Genomic DNA, 15,641 nt, shown 5'->3' on the forward strand with positions numbered 1-15,641 from the left:
TTTTTTTTTTTAATAATTAAAAGAAAAGCCTTAAAATTAGAGAGGCCTTCATGCTGCAAAGAGGGTGGCTAACAACGAGCGGCACTTTGGGTTAGCGTCTCCACAACCACCCTGCTCTCTACCCCTCTCCAGATGAGCGTCATTCGCACCCCTGCCCAGCGGAGAGGGCATTTAGCAGTTCCCACTGCTGACACCCCTCCGAGATGAAGCTTTCCAAAGCAAAACCCCTCCGGCCTCTTGGCTTACGCCCGCCCGGCCTCGGCGGGAGGAGACGTGGTGGGCTGGAGGGGTTTCTGGCAGGATGGAGGGGGTTCTGGCAGGATGGAGGGGGTTCTGGAAGGTCTGCTGCCCCGGCAGGCAGCTCGCCGGCCGGGGCGGTGATGGGAGGAAGGTCCCTGCAGAGGGTGCTCCAGCCCCGGCTACCTTCCTCCACGCTGGGTCTGCAACCTACTTCGGGTTTTGGTGGAAACCCACGGGTGGGAAGGAGCAGATGCAAGCAGATACAATTCCCCGGCAGGCCGGGAATGCATCAGCAAGAGATTTAACCGGAAGGTCCGTTGCCCGGCAGGCCTATTTTCCAGAATGGCTCTCCATGGTTCGATATAAAGGGAAGATGCTGCTGCAGTTGAGTAAAGCACAACTCTTTTCAACACAGAAAAGGATGCTGGTTTGACTCTTACAACGCAGGGAATGCATCAGCGAGAGATTTAACCGGAGGGTCAGTTGCCCAGCAGGCCTATTTTCCAGAATGGCTCTCCACGGTTCAGTATAAAAGGAAGATTCTGCTGCAGTTGAGTAAAGCACAACTCTTTTCAACATGGAAAAGGATGCTGGTTTGACTCTTACAACGCAGGGGATGGTTACTGCCCTGGGATGCGTAGCGGTTGCTGGCGGCACTTTACTTAAAGACCAGCAGCACCGTGACCGAAACCACAACCATCTGCTGCCCATTTCCATACTGAGTTGGAGGCAGGGGAGTTGAGCAGGCTCAGGTCTGGCTCCTAAGAGATGACACTGCTAAAAATTCTTGGCAATAATTGCAGCTTAGAAATTAAAGTCCAAATAGACCGTTGAGACAAGAACGTTCTTACCTCTCCCTACTTTGGTAGATAGTAAAAATAAATATGAGATTTTGCCATGTTATTGGACAAACCACAACAAATCAAAACTCTTAATTCTCTTAGTTCTTCCGGATCTGAGGCAATGCCCTGGCCAGCGATGGCGAGGAAGACCACCCCCAGGCGCTGTCTGTTCTGCACCTCATTCCCCAGATTGCCAAGGGGCACTGAGCAGCTGAAGCCATCAAGCAGCATTCATTTTTTCCGTGATTTAAAAACTGACCGTCGTAGAAAAGTGCTCAACAACACTCTTGCTGCTTCACAAAGACTTTTTGATGTATAAATCTTATTAGTAATATTGATTATCCACTCAATCCTCCTGCAAAACCTCTCAGCCCAGCCCCTGAAAACCACAAAATGATGACTGAAATAAAGCACCCAAACCAAAACTAAGGCAGGGTCGTCCTTCCTAACTCATTACTAATTCTTCCATCTCTCTGGAGATGAGTTTATATCTCACTGGCTTTCAGAGCAAGCAAGCCCCAACAACCATTACAGCGCCTTCTCTTAGGCTTCTTACTGCATTGGCAGGCACAGCGGGGGTACAGTTGGCCTTGTTAAATTAAGACATCATTTTAATAAGCAGCTTCAGCACATGGACATGAGAGAAGCAAAAGTTCCTGAGGGACTCGTGCTCCCAACACATGCCCAAAAGGTTATTTAAGGTACTTTACAGTAAAGCTCACAGAGGGCAGTAGGACAGTCTTCAAAAAACTTCTGTAAAGCAGAGCTGGAGAAGGAAAACTGCAGAAGAAAAGAAGAATTTCGTTATTAAGCACCTAGATTTTCTGGGACCGATTTTTTTTTTCCCCCCAAGTGTCAATTTTGTGTCTGATTAAACAGCACGTTGCGTTTTCCGTGAAACTCTGGGCAGACCCCCAGGGCCTGTCCCATTGCGGGCAGAGGGAGCTCTCGGAAGCGCTGAGTGTTTTCCACCCTCACAGTCAGTCTCACATCCACACAAACGACAGAGAAACTGTGTTTTTCCTACTTTCCATGCAAATTACTTTGGTAAGAGCCAGGCCTTCTTACTCATCCCACACAATTAGTTAATGGCATTCCCTGGAGCAGGAAGCGGTGATCGGGTTGAGGGTGTTCTAAGTACTGGTTAACCCTGTGGCTAATAACAAACATAGATAAAGTGAATCCGAGTGTCTAAATTGATATGTTAGAGGGATTCAACAAAGAGAATGGATCCCGGATTCCTATGACCAAGTCTACTTCTGCAATTTCAGGCCTGGAGAGGACTAAAATGAAGAGAGGTCAATTCTCTTCTTCAAAGATACTTAAATTCCTGTAGATTCAGCTGCCATAATACAATTTCTGTAAGTCGTGACTGAATAGGTGTCTATGCTACAGATGAAACGGTGACAAATTTCAGGGCAGGAGCGGATTGCACTTCTGCTAAACTGATGAGTGCACCACAATTAACTAGGGAGCGACAGGGTCTGTGTTTTCTTCTTCAGGGTGAAGTAACAGTGGCTGATGCCCTGGGCAAGAAATCAAACCCAACGTGTCTACTAGGGCAAATAAATTAAACTTTCCATATGACACCGACACTTGTCATACCATATGTAGAGAAAGTTCTTGCAGTGCCTCACGTCCTGCGCATCCCTCCGCTAAGGCTTGCCAGGCGCCTCGTGGCCAAGGCAAGCAAAGGCACTCATCACTTGCAGATTCACACGTACATTTAATTTCCTTGCTGGGCTGGTTGAAACTTTCCCTTTCTAAACACAGAGATTTTGCATTGCGCTAGAGAAAGAAACCCTGAGAGGCTTCACCACGAAGGACACATGGTGCGGCAGCTGACAAAGTGACCTCTGTCTGCAGCTTCTTCATGGTCACTGATACTGGAAGAGGACTGCAGGGAAAAAATGCGTTGAAGAGAGTAGAGGAAAAGAGGTACTGGCTGTAGCTGGAAAAGGAGCACTCGAAATTGCTTCCCTCTTGACATGCTGTTTATATTAGCCAGTCATGCATTTTTATTTGTCTGGTTTCTTTCTTTTTTGGCCATTGCTGCTTCTTGGGCTGGCTCTGGTCTGTACTGTGAGTTCTTTGCAAGGAGACATGCAAATGTTTTCTCCCTCTCTGCTGCCAGAAAACAATGTGGGTCATTTCAGAACCCACAGACACCGAGCCAAGAACCCCTCAGCCCCTTTTGTGGCCTCCAAACGCACATCTGCAGATCACAAAAATCTCAGCTTGATAAGATAAGGTTACTGGGTTTATCACAGAAAGTTATGTGTTTTGATGGTATTACCCTTTATCCTGAGAGATATTAAGACAGGAGCTAATATGCTTGGGAGCACAGCAACAACCTTCCAGGATACATGTGTTGCCATATTGCTCTATAAAATCAGGACACGCTGACACCAAAATTGCCAACACCAAAACTGCATCACTGAGGTAAATACAAGAGATAAAATTCCCCAAGTAATGACACAACAAAACCGGGTATCGACCCATTTCCCACTCCGTGGCTGGCTGGACTGTGCCCTTCAGTTGCCGTAAGTTTTTTTGTCCCTCTGGCTTTAAGTAAGGCGTATTCCGGATCTGTCACCATTAGCCTTAAAAGAGAAAAGCCAAAGGCAAGGAAAGGAGCAGGCTAACTGGCCCTTACCTGATGCTAAAGATAGACACGGAGACCTCCGCGTTTGGTCTGATACAGAAAACAGGCGGGATTAATTTTCTAGATAAACCCATGCGTGAGAAATCTTCTGTATTTTCATTTATAATAGCAGGGAGTTTACACCGCTTCTGCCCGAAATAATTACACAAGCTGAAATTGGGATCTTGTTTCCTGTAGCGTGACTAAAAGCCAAGCAGGATACATCTAACGTGCCCCCAGCAAGACCTGTTCATTCACACTGAGTCTTTTCTAACCCGGGGGGGGTGGTGCGCGTGTCAGTGTAGTTTTTGCAATTACAGGAGAAATTAAGTACGGTGGGAAACCACGTACGTGACGAAGACTTTCCCACAGAGCTGTAGTGCTGGCCTGCAGCACCCACCGCTACGGGTGTCCTTGGTTTTCACAGGGCTCTGCCAGCGCAGCTCAATCCTGACGTGCCGGAGCCCCGCAGCTATTCTGCTCCAGCCTCGCTGCACTGCTGGCAGATCATCGTCCTCATCCTGACCTTCTTTTCTGCTCTGCCAGGCCTGAGAATAACAAATGATGCTAACGTTTACGGGTAGCCCTGTGGCTGAGGCCACAAAACTCCTATCACTGCTTGCCTTGAACAGGGAGCTGCAAAGGCAGCATCGGTGTACCCACCCCGCTCAGCTGTGCTCAGCTTCCCCTTTCCTGAACCACGTAGAATCCTCAAAAGAGAATGTTCCCCTTATGTATCGTCAGTGCTGTTTATCCTTTCTTAGTAACTGCTAATAAATAGGGGTTTTTGGGGTTGTTTTTGTTTTCTTTTAAGCTTTCCTTTGCAGTCAGTTCATGAGAGCCGGAGACTTTTCTCTCCCCATCTTGTGCAAGAGTTTCAGTGATGATGTTGCCCTTAAAAAGTCAGTAATTGCTCCCAGGAACATTGATTGTCCTTGTGTAACTACCAGCGCGCTCAGGAAACAGCCCGAGACACTGTGCGACAGCATCGGTCCTGCTGAACTGCGCAACGCCAGCTGCCTGAGCTGTACAATGCTTTGGGGCCTCATCCAGCTACCCTATGTTTATCTGACCTGGATGTGGCCCAGAAAAGAAATTTTTAAATACTATTTTAATGCAAACTTCCTGAGAACAGGCTGGGGAAATCATCGCTGTCTGGCTGTGCAAGGGAGTGAATGACAGGGAGGTTTCTGAGCTGCCTGAAGTAAGTTTTTCAGTAAGGCTAGCAGAAATTTTATGCTAAAATATATATATTCAAATAACCACATTGGATCGATTGCTGTCTGGAAAGGAGGCGTAGCCAGGAGTTAGACTAGCACACGGATCTGATACCTGTACGTAGATATTTGTCAGTGCTAAGAGTCTATCTTCCCTTCAGAGTAGCGTATAGATGAAAAAAAATTGGTCAGGGAACGAAACATGGAAGTGGTCAGGGTGGAAGTCAGTTCTCCCAAGACTGGAAATCCTTCCCATTTCCCACATGGACCCAGAACCAGAACCCAAAATCCCTTTAAAGCCAGTGACCCCCAGACACTAAAATTGAAGCCGGGGAGAGGATCCTCTTGTTCCGACAGTTGTGCGACCTGCCATTAGTATTTGGAGAATAAAATAAGGCAGAAACAGTCAACAGAAGTGTGCCGGTGCTGCTGCTACCTTTGCTTCTAAAAGGGCTGCCAAGCACCTCTTCTCTTCTTTTCTCACTGAGCGGTTTCTCCTGCCCGTGCCACTTCTCTGGCATGGACACCGCTCTGTTCCACAGCACGATTAGCAATAGCTTGAGCCTGGAAAAGAAACTTCTTTGCCCAAAGGTTTGCCTGGCTTTCCCAGCTATACCGTCTGGGTTCTCTGTTGTTCTCTGCTGTTATTTCCGTCTCTACCTGTGGCAGCACTTCCGTGACATAATTCCTGGAAGATGCAAAGTTTTTGAAAACTCCCATGAAAGACTCCCAGCCTCCCTAAGCAACCTATTCAGTGCTTCGCTACATTTGGCGTGAGAAGGGCTTCCTAACACCTAACCCTTATCTCCCCTGCTACAATAGAAGTTGTAAGGGAGATTTCTTGTCCTATCTACCACTGAGACAGAAAACTGTTTGTCTTCTTTCTTTCGCAGCAAGCGTACAGCCTTCTCTTCTCAACAAACTCAAAAAATGTAGAGAATGTCTTCTCGAGACTCTGATTATTTTTGTTTTTCTTCTCTCAACTCTCTTAAACCGAGCTACAGCTGTGGGGAAACCTGGCAGCCACAATGAGGCATGACACTCAAGCCAAAACCCCACCAGTGCTAAGCAGAGAAAGGACTGTTTCAGAGACAATACTCGTGTCTGTTTGTCCTAGGATAATGTTGGTCTCTTAACAGTAGCAAAGCATTTGAAACACATTCATTTTGTGATCCCTTATAACCAGCTAAAACTTTCCCTCCCTGCTGTCCTGCAAGCCGTTGCTTACGTTGTATTTGTGCAGTGGATTATTCGTTTCTATTTTGTGCCTTCCCATATCGAATATTTTTCCATTTGGTCCTCCAGCGCCTGAAGATCCCTTTGAATTCTGACCCTGTTCTCCCATGTGCTTGCATGCCCCCCGGCATGACACTCCCATCGCGTTTGATAAGCGTTATCTCTGTTGCACCTACGAAGCCAGTAGCGACAAGACTGACCGACCGGGGAAACACCCTGCAGCCCCCTCGTTGCTCCCTCCCCGTTCGATGCGAAGCTCCGAGGGCTTTTCAGCGAACAGGCTTTTTCATGGGGCTCTTCACCCCTATTCCACGAGTTTCACCTAGGGTGCACGTCTGTAGCTGGCTTACGAGTATCATGCGAGGGAGCATGGAAAACCTTACCCAACTCAGAATGTAGGACATCTCCTTTTTCATCCCTGGTTGGTTACTCTGTCAGAAAAAAGAGGACAGACTGCTCTGATAGGATTTCTTCTTGACAGGCCTGTGTGCCTGCGACTTATCACCTTGTTATCTTCTGTATGCTTACTCACGGCTCATTTGTTCCACTTTTTCCAGGAATTGGAAGTGGGGTGACTACTACCCAGTTCTTTTCACCTCTTTATCTCCTTTCTTCAAAGACCATCATTACATGCGCTCTTTTCCTACATTTTAGGATTTCATCCATTTCCCGTGATATCTCAGAAATAATTCCTAACACTTCTGCAGCTGTCCCAGCCAGCTCCCTCAACGCTGGACTTCATCAAGTGAACATCAAGACATCTACCTAAGCAGTGCCTGAGCAATCCTAGGATTGCGCCGGGTGCCGAGCGGGGCTACGCAAAGCCAGCTCCAGTCCGTCAGAGGTCCGTTCCCTCCGACACTGGTCCTGAACCAACCCAGTCCTCAAAGCAGAACAGCCACGTCAATGCAATGCCGGGTCTGACCTCATTATCTCTGCCAGACCCCACTGTTTCTTCTCGCTCCCTGCATTACAGTAGTGCCGACGCACCCAGGAGGCTGCCGCAAAGCTAATTAAATCTGCTGGTCCTGAGCTGGTTTGGTCCAACGTGCAGCTCCTCCATCACAGTATCCAGTGTATTCTCCCCCACCAGCTAAATAACGGTGAGTTGACTAACAGTCATCCCACTACGCTGGTCCAGTTCCAAAAAAGTTGGCAGAGGGAAAAAAATTACTCTTAAAAATATAGTTGTTGCTCATCCCAATCTTGTTTTCTATTGTAGAAGAGGCAAATGCCTCACGTGTGTTTATGACTGTGACCTTACAACACAGTCATACAGCTCTCTCCCACGTTACATGTAAGAAAGAGAGGCACAGAGCGATTCAGTGACTTGTCACAGGTCAAAAAACACATGTGCGGAGAAGTGCCAACAAGAGATGCTGGCTGTCTTCTCCGAGTTCAGTACCCCACCACGACAGCGGCATCATTTATCCGGAACTAGGATACCCCAGAAATGAACTATACCCATTGTCTAAAGCAAACAAAAATGTTTCCCCATACCTTACAGCTGGAGCAAAACACAGTTGGAGTGAGATAGTAATATTTTGCTCTTACCTGCGGACTTTGCTGGCAGAAATAGAAATGGGCTGGCGGACAGTCGGTCAGATTGTGCCCTACGATCCTGGGCACAGCTGCAGTTATAACTCTGGCAAAAAGGCTGAGGAAGTGCTCTCTTTTGTGTTTGTTTACTTTGTCAGGTGTGTTCATTAGACTCAGATTGCATCAAGGAGCTCCCAGAAAAGCATGTGTGAGGATCACACCCCCCCTCGCAAGGTTTTCCCAATCAGAGGCCGTGTCCTTGCGCCCTTGGCTGGGGTCACGTGCCTGCCTCCCGGTATTTAAAGAGCAGCATGTGCGCTGGTTATCAATCATCGGGCGCGAGCCTTCTGGGGTGGACGAGGACATTCAGAAATCACAGCTATTGCTAGAAATTTCTGAAAATCTGATTCCTCGGAGGCTGACAGGGGTTTTATTGCATTAAGGAAAAGAACAGAGTTTGTTTTGCAGTTTTTGGCAAATCTTTTCTTTGAGAACTCAATCTCAGTTCAAACTGCACTGTGTTCAGTCATTTTAACTATGATGTTTACTGAGCTGTTGTTAAACAGTGATTCATTCTAGGGAACTTCACAAAAGGTTCTAAAAACATTTAAGAAAATATTTCTAGATCTTCAAGTGACAGGCTGTTCAGCTACTCACTGGTCCAGATGTCAATAACGATCAGAGCCGTGAAGAATGCCAATGGTAACGATGTTTGCCAGCCCCTACGTTCAGATTTGTAAAGGCTAGAGGGCTTCTGCAGAGATCACCTCCTAACCTGAGACCGTCACAGCAAATTCCCATCCCAGAGCCGGAGGGAATACCCGAGACCCCTCTTTCCAATGCTAATAATTCTCCTGCAAGTTGAGGCCCGGCACCCTTTGCAGGGACTCTCAAGCCTGCCGAAAGCCAGTCTCCGCTGCTGACACGTTGACATCATTTTCCAAACATGAGGCACGGTGGGAGCAAAAGAAGCTGCTCTGGTTTTGTAAGTAATTTTTAAAAATAGTAGGTAAGTGTAGTGCCAGTGAGCTGAACCAGCGTACTCACGCCCTGAGTACATCCTAGAAGGAGCGTGTCATGCTCAGTTGACAAAGGAAACTTTCCCCATGCCGCCCTGCCATCGTTGCACAGCTTGAAACTGGTGGGTGACCGCAAGAGATGAAAGAAATTTTTTCAGTCTCTATTTTAGTCGTCAGTGCATCTGGCAAGACTTCAGAAAGGGAACTGCTTGTGTGCCATGGGAGTTGTGCAGCAGAAACGGAGCAGGGGCCACTTCCACCCAAACCTCCCGTCCAGGCTACTGGAACGTGTCCAGGCTCATCGCCACCCTAGCTGACACAGGAAAGGAAACGGAGATCCACCAGTATTAAAGACGTGAGCTGCTTGCCTTGAACTTGAGTTGGGTGTCTATAACCAAGACTGTGGTGGCAGCCTCCATCCTTTGTAAACCAAAGACAGGTGGGAGAGAGGAAACACAATCTCACCCGCAGTACTATCAAAGACTTACAGAGAGAAGCCTTCATATCCCATTCCCAATTTCTCAGCCTTTCAGGCTGTCCTGTTAGCATCTGACTGTACACTCCAGGAGTATCTTCCCCACCGTTAAGAGACTTTGCTTTAATTGAACCCAAATTTGAGTCTACCCTTCAAAAGTTATCTTACTGGCCAGATTTAGTTCATGTCCCCTCACCCCTTCTCCTCTGCAGTTTTGGATTCATTGCAACTGAACAGGGTAATTATTAAGGAGGACACACATAAACCTTCCCTTTGCGACGTGTGCGTTATCACCATCTCTTTTCCCTTTGCTTTCCCATTTTTCAGTTTGGCTGAAACTGCTTTGGGTCAGAAGTGACCCAAATTACAGTAACTTTTATGAAGGGAAGTAGTTACATTTCAAGCCAGTTATTTAGAAATGAATAATACCTCACAGAAAAACCATTAAGACTGTTGCTGGCCCAGAGGTCATGACTGAAGCGGGCTGTTTGTCCCACAAGGAAACCTGCCTCTTTCCAATTGGAAGCAAGAAATATTTTGGCAGGCAGAGGCAGCATACATGGAAGTGCGGTCTGCCTGTGCCCGGGCTGCTTCCAGTCTGACAGACAGGATTTCATTCACTCTAGCTCCACGAAACTCCTTAAACTTCACTAGACTTAAACATACAAAAAGAGAGAAATCAGAGCGCAGTTATGTTCGGAGAGACAGCACGGATTTCCAGACCAGCTCTCCTTGTTAGCATACTTTGAACCTCTCATCTGCGGACCGAAGGATACCTCTTTCAGAAAGCACCAGATTCTGTTTAAGCTAATATTAATCTGCTTTAATAGTAGTAGCTAGTTCTAAACCATTCCACATCTCATTTGCATTACCAACCTTTGCGGCAGGGGCTTTGCTAAATGGCAGTGGTTGCTCGGCGCCCAGGATGCAGCGTCATCTATCACTTACATGTCTCCAAGAGCGGAAGGCACTGGCGTGGAAGACCTCCTGCTCCGTAGCAGGAGTCACCTCTGAGGCGTGTTGTCTCACCAGGTTCTCTCTTGTGCTCCAAACCGTTGGGGGAAGAGTGAGAGATCATCACTATCTCCCTTCCAAACTCAGGTACGAGCCACGTGCCTGCCCCACGTGGAGAACGCGCCAGATGCTCCCGAGTGATGCTGGGGAAAAAGCACAGGTGATCCACTGATTAAGTGGTCAAGGTCTGGCCTCTGGTCCGAAACCAATTGTAGTTATTTACAGGACAATTTGCAAGAAGGGAGGAAGAAAAGTTTTATTTACAGCTTTCATACATTTTTCTCCGTCAGCTGCTCAGTTAAAAGAAAAATGTGTATATGAATATACATAAAAATATGTCATCCCCTGAGGTCTGTGTATCCTCCATTCCAATTAATAAAACCAGAAATTAAAACCAGCATCTGTTTTTCACCAAAGATTTTAGTGTCAATATATTGAGTTACCAAACATTGAAAAACAGTTATCCTGACTTCCCCTTTTCCAGGAGACTTGCCTTAAAGCTCCAATTTTTGAGAAATAATAATAAATTTGGTGGTTTTTCGAGATGTTAGTGAATTTAGACTCACTCCACTTCTAGCTTCATACTACAAACACAGGAGCTAGGAATGCATAATTGAAATATGAATAAATAAACACTGATTTCCATGGAGCTGTGGCATTAAGAAAAGCAAAAACAATCAGAAAATTGACATAAAAATCCAGACTTTGGCAATGTAGAGCTGGTTGGCTTTCTTTCCCGTTTGCATTCAGTCAAGCTGTTGGCTTAGCTCTCCCTCTCTCCCTTTCCCTCCCTCTCATCCACTGGGAATATTTATTCACGTATGACCAGGCTGCAGATATTTCCCGTAAGACTGATGAGCTAACGAGTAAAATGTTGCGCCTAGGCTGGTGCAAAGGTGTTGTACGTCTGTGTAACTAGTAGCCCTGGTTTAATACTCGCTTGTAACTCAGAAGCAAACAGAGCGGGAGCGCTTCATGTTGCCGATCATGTGCCTTGGGCAGAGGCTGGAAGCAGGTGTGCAGTGTTTGTCCTCCCTCTCCCAAACCATTTCAAGACCTTGTGCCAGATGACAGGCATCAAATAGTGTTGTCCTTATTTGAGGCAGGGGAAGCGCATGCAAGCAGATGGTCTTTGTCTTGTCTCGCTCATCTGGACATGAAGGAACCTCCACATGGAGTTACTCCAGCATCACTGAGAATAAATAGGACCTCTTTCTCCAGAATCCCACTCGCTTTCAATTTCCTCTACTTCCATCATGTCCAGGGCGTGTGACAGTGGAGGAGAAAGAGCTGCTTTCATGGACATGTCCCATCTGAAGGCTTGGAGCTTGATTCATACAAGCGCTCGTGTCCAGAAGCTACTCCAAACCTCTGGTACTTTTTTCAGACTTTGTACCCTGGTTCACAGCCTCTGTCAAAATTACCTGCAACAGTGTAAGGCAGACAGTCCTAGCTGTCTTCTTTGCTGAAGGTCATTACTCCTACGGGTTGTGGTTACCTCTGGCAAACTTCTGGGTTAGCTTCTAAGAGAGGCTTAGAAATTTCTGAAACCTTTGCAGATAAAGTCACTGGTGCCCAATTCAGAACTCATAGCAGTAGGTGACATATGTCTCAACAAAGATGAGCTGTACAGTGCCTGTGCTCCAAGTGAAGTGTGCTTTGCCACAATTTCTCTCCAGGTTCGTAGAAAGTACTGAAAGATTAAGAGAAGAACGTGCTGAAGAAACACAAAGATGCTGATCACACAGTCGCAGAATCACAGAATCATTAAGGTTGGAAAAGACCTGTAAGATCATCAAGTCCAACCACCAACCCAACCCCACCATGCCCACTAAACCATGTCCCACAGTGCCACGTCCACACGTTCGTTGAACCCCTCCAGGGATGGTGACTCCACCACCTCCCTGGGCAGCCTCTTCCAATGCTTCACCACTCTCTCAGCAAAGAAATTTTTCCTAATATCCAGCCTGAACCTCCCCTGGTGCAACTTGAGGCCATTTCCTCTTGTCCTATCCCTTGTCGCTTGGGAGGAGAGACCAACACCCACAGAAGAGACCAGCACCCACATTCATCTTCAGTGCAAGAAGTTGATCTGTGCTGGGAGGGGTCTGGGATGCTACTGGCTTGAGAAATCAGTACCACGCTGTGATCTTTCAGTGGTCTAGGGTTGGAAGTGAGTTGAGTATGGTGGTACCTTACCTCTGATAGGAGACTCAAGCGAGATGCTGTGTTGATCACAATGGCTGATGGTTTAAGTATAGGCCTTTCCCATTCTGCTCCAAGACGTCGTAGAAAAGGTGTGATATGTCTTTTTCTGCACATACTGAATAATCTAATTTTATTCTGAGGGATATTCAGAGCTTTTTGGTGACACAGCTTCATTGCTTTCTCCTAAATATTTAGCTGTGCAAGCTCACGCTGTTCAGGTCTGGAATGTCTCAAGATGGAAGAGGGAAATGAGACTGCCTGGAGCTGGGCCCAGCATTTCTCTGGCAAATGTACATCAAATAAAACAAAACATTTACAGACATAAATAAGAGATGAGAGATCAGAGGGGAAGACGAGGGGGGAACCCAAATCTCTCTCCCGCTGTGTCCAGCTTTAACTCAAACACAAATATTAGAGATGGGGGGAAAGGGGCGGAGGAAGAGGAGAAAACGATACACAGAAAAGAATGTGAAAAAGCTGTACATTCCAGCACAATCTCAAACCTGCCAGGGAGACAAATGGGAATAAGCAGGTAACCGTGTGCGGCCTTTTATGGGAAATCTTCCATTCGCAGGAATTCTCTTCATTTCTGCATGCCCATGTCTCACTGGTCTTTTTTCCCACCATTGGCTGATTCTGGATTCACAGATGTTGCCTACGATCAACCACAGCAAATATTTTCAGCAAAAGTCACTTTGCATCTCACACAATATTGGAGAAGAAACCTAACAGAGACCTATCAAGAGAAGCCCCAGAGTGAAAAACTTTACTTTAATAATAAAATGATCTCTTTTAATCCAGCATGTTTAAGGCAAGTGGAGGAGGATGCAACCTTTCATCTACGAATCAGAAGGGAATTAACTCCACCTCTCTTTCAAATTACATTTTTCTTTCTGATGTGGTCAATGATATGGCAGCTGCAGTGGTGGTTTCTGGGTGGAGCAGAACTGCCCCCTAAGAACATGATTAAGATCTGCCCCTAAAGAGCACGTGAGAACTTGATCACTGTGGCTTTGAGAAAGAGTCAAGGAGATAGCAGAAGCAAAAGGAACTTCCGTCATTCCAGAGATGTCCTAAGATAAGACTGCTTTCATGGACTTGGAGTCCATGCGTTATGTTCTTTTAGGGAATTATACCTTTAACTTACTTTCCATGAAACCAAAACCTTATTGTAGCCATATTCCTTCTAGAAAGCAGGAATGTCTATGAGTTGCTGTAGGGGTGGCTCTCAGAGATGCATGATTTTTTTTTTTTTTTTTCAGTTTCCCCATAATTAAGTGATACTGGGATAGGAATGCTAATCCAGATAAATTCAAAATACCCATTTCAGCAAAAAGGCAGCAGGTGGAAATCTGGCACAAGCAGTTATTTTTGGCATGGAAGTAGGGTTGGCATTACTTACCCCTGACATCAAGAAAAGACAACTGTAAGAGTCTCACAGAATCACTGAATCATTAAGGTTGGAAAAGACCTGTATGATCATCAAGCCCAACCACCAACCCAACACCACCATGCCCACTAAACCATGTCCTGCAGCACCTCCAGTGATGGTGACTCCACCACCTCCCTGGGCAGCCTCTTCCAATGCTTCACCACTCTCTCAGGAAAGACATTTTTCCTAATATCCAGCCTAAACTTCCCCTGGTGCAACTTGAGGCCATTTCCTCTCGTTCTATTGCTAGTCACTTGGGAGAAGAGACCAACACCCACCTCACCACAACCCCCTTTCAGGTAGTTGTAGAGAGCGATGAGGTCTCCCCTCAGCCTCCTCTTCTCCAGACTGAACAACCCCAGCTCCCTCAGCCGCTCCTCATCAGACTTGTGCTCCAGACCCCTCACCAGCTCCGTCGCCCTTCTCTGGACACGCTCCAGCACCTCAATGTCCTTCTTGGAGTGAGGGGCCCAAAACTGAACACAGCATTCGAGGTGCGGCCTCACCAGCGCCGAGTACAGGGGCACGATCCCCTCCCTACTCCTGCTGGCCACACCATTTCTGATACAGGCCAGGATGCCGGTGGCCTTCTTGGCCACCTGGGCACACTGCCGGCTCATCTTCAGCCGGCTGTCGACCAACACCCCCAGGTCCTTTTCTGCCGGGCAGCTTTCCATTCCCCAAGCCTGTAGCGTTGCATGGGGTTGTTGTGACCCAAGTGCAGGACCCAGCACTTGGCCTTGTTGAACCTCACACAATTGGCCTCGGCCCATGGATCCAGCCTGTCCAGATCCCTCTGCAGAGCCTTCCTGCCCTCCAGCAGTTCAACACTCCCACCCAACTTGGTGTCATCTGCAAACCTGCTGAGGGAGCACTCAATCCCCTCATCCAGATCACAGATAAATACAGTAAACAAGACTGGCCCCAAAACTGAGCCCTGGGGGACTCCGCTTGTGACCGGCCGCCAACTGGATTTCACTCCATTCACCATGACTCTCTGGGCTCGGCCATCCAGCCAGTTTTCTACCCAGCAAAGAGTGCACATGTCTGAGCCACGAGCCGCCAGCTTCTCCAGGAGAATGCTGTGGGAGACAGTGTCGAAGGCTTTACTAAAGTCCAGGCAGACAACATCCACAGCCTTTCCCTCATTCACCAGGCAGGTCACCTGGGCATAGAAGGAGATCAGGTTGGTCAAGCAGGACCTGCCTTTCATGAACCCGTCTCAGAAGGTCCTAACCTGCAGAGAGAACCAGGCAACGGCAGACTAGGCAAACTGCCTTTACTGGTGATTTAAGAATGAAATTAAACCACTTACTTACAAATTATTCACTAAAAATATTGCTCAAGTTTCAGCAGTGGGCAAAACCAGTCAGTCTTAAGGCATGCTGAAAAGATCACAAAAATAATACCAAAAATATAATAGAATTATAGGAATGATAGTAGTCTGTCCTCTGAAATAACTGCGTTCAGTTTTCTTTTTCAAGCCAAATAAAAACAGAAAAGGGTGAAGGAGGCACTAGGAAGACTGGAAAATTGTCTATATAAAAACATAGAGGGATGCAAAGAAACGGTTCTTTTAGAAGAGAAAGAAAGCAGGCGAGCAGGGATATGAGAGGGCAGACATGCACGACTGTGGAAGAGATCCTTTAGGCATACCTGATGACCTCACTTGAAAATGGCAGACCCAGAGAGCACCCAGTTAAAGAAGCTCCAAGTACAAAACCGACCCACCCACCCACAGAGTTGCCACTCACTAGTGGGCTGAAGCAAAGTAT

Source organism: Gavia stellata, chromosome 7 (assembly GCF_030936135.1).
Source record: "Gavia stellata isolate bGavSte3 chromosome 7, bGavSte3.hap2, whole genome shotgun sequence".
Classification (NCBI taxonomy): Eukaryota; Metazoa; Chordata; class Aves; order Gaviiformes; family Gaviidae; genus Gavia; species Gavia stellata.